Consider the following 2,333-nt stretch of genomic DNA (forward strand, 5'->3'; position numbering starts at 1 on the left):
TCTGAATCATCTTTTTGATATACAAACTCTTTTTGCGGACGTCCAACATCGTTTGAAGACTCATTAATGCCTCCGTACAGATTCTCTTCGTCCTCTTCCAGGTTACTGGGTTTGTAGGAGACGCCGGTTTTGTTCAGTTTCTCAATCATCCTCTGCAAGAAAACATTTCATCTTAGTTCTTCAATTCAGTGATGGACATTAATGAGACGTGCTCAAGTGTTACCTGTGCGCATAACTCTGGCAAACGAAGCATTTCCTTCCGAAGCTCATTCATCTCACTCAAAATCCGGTCCATAGTAGGCTTCTGGCTCGAAGCCTCCGAGGTACTGCCCTCTTTCCTCGTTCCAGTAACGTTAGATTTTTTGCTACTAGCTTTCTTGGTTTTTTGAGCTTCTTCTTCCGCAATTTTTTTCAACCTATACTCCTCTGTAATGTTGTCATCGATCTACAAGTGGAACAAGATAATTATACATAAAAACCATATGCACACTTTACTTTATTTCATAAATGTAAAAAAATGATTACTAGGATTACCATCCCAACACCACGACCATATTCGTAGTCGTATTTGTCTCTTCTCACAGCCATATCTTCCGTCCAGTTCCTCATCAGCGGGCTCAACAATGCCAACGGATCATATTTTGGACCGGTGATTGGTTGCACCTTCTCCCAGTATAGGTACTGCAAAACACATAAACTAATTAAATTACATGTTCTTCCATGCCATTTTATAACAAAAGTGTTGAAATTAATAAATAGAACGTACTTGCAAAAGGGCGAGGTTCCCCTGGGGCAACTGCCTAACATGGCCGTCCTGCAGAAGCTTACCAATCTTCGATAAACAGAATCGTGAAGTGAATGCATTCCAGTTGAACTTCCTTATCAACTTAATATTTTTCACTAAGGCATAGTACTTTTTCGGAACGTATTCATGAGACACTGGTGCAATTATAGTTCCTAAGAGAACTAGAAATGTCATCCGAATAAAGTCATCATCAGTGCTCTTATCCTTCACAATCTTTTCTATGAGATCATCAATCATGATTTTACCATTTTTCTTGCTAACAAAACTAACTGGTATTTTTTTGGTTGCTTTTTCTCCTTCAGTACTAAGAAACCCACAAACATCCACTCCATTGTTTTTCCACCCAAATATGGAGTACACATCATCAGGCCTTAATGAAATAAGACCTTTACATCCAGCAGTACTTCCAGAACTCTCTTGAACCATGAATTTTTTGCTACTCGGATTGTAACTTTGGAGTAAAAAGTGAAGCAAAAAATCACGCATCCTTATCGATGGTATTCTAAACATGCCCTGCATATCCGTTTCATAAAACCTGAATTTCTGACTTGGTGACAGTTTGTCAATTAGGCTAACCCACTTTTGAACAGAACATGGAATCACACCGTCGATATTCATACTGCATCAAATAGATTTCTGTCACATACCATCATACTGTTATGAGCCTCGTTGTATAAAAGAACTGGAAAAAAAACTTACACGAAGGCGACGATGGGAGAGGCACCGGCGGCGTATAGTGGCGACGGGTGAGGGGACGCAAGCCGGCGCGGGCGCACCGACGGAGTTTGTACGGTGGGGCGACGGTGGGAGAGGCAGCGACAACATAAACAAGGCGGCGGGTCAGGTCAGGGCAGGCCGGCGCGGCCGCACCGGCGTTGTTTTGGAGTGTGGGGCGACGGGCGGCGTACGGTGGCAGCACGTGCAGATCGCGGCGGCGGCGAGACGGGGTGACGTAGAAGGAAATTTTGCATGCACGTCGGCTAACGACGTCGCCCGAGCGCTGATTGCGGCGTCGTTTGTTAGTGGGACGGCCCCATGCACGCATGCGCGTCGGTTAGCGAGACGGCCGGCGTTTTTTTTTTGCAGGGCCTCATTTTTTTTACTAAATGAAATAGGCATATTTTTTTTAACTGTATCAAAAAAATTTATCTTAACCAATTTTTTAAACTTAATCAAATATGCTCTTTTTTTAACTTAGCCAAACGTGCCCAATTTTTTTCCACGTGCTACTGTGGCCTAGCAGGGCACGCACGCAAAAAATTATCCCGTTTCGAGTCCGTATGCATTTTCTACCATTTTCCAGGCAGAAAACCCAGAAAATACTGCCCGAACGTGACGCAACGTGCGTTCGTTGTCGGATTTCGTTCATTTTGGCCGTGGGGTGCCCGGGTGGGGCCCCACACGCGCTCCCAGAAGTTGGGTGCAATCCGTCAAACCGCTCAGGTACTTGCTGTGGAAGGGGGTGATTTCGGTATGGCCGGAGGGGACCCTCGGTCACACCTCTCCGCTTCGCATCCGCCAAACGTGC

Source organism: Triticum aestivum, chromosome 2B (genome assembly GCF_018294505.1).
Source record: "Triticum aestivum cultivar Chinese Spring chromosome 2B, IWGSC CS RefSeq v2.1, whole genome shotgun sequence".
Classification (NCBI taxonomy): Eukaryota; Viridiplantae; Streptophyta; class Magnoliopsida; order Poales; family Poaceae; genus Triticum; species Triticum aestivum.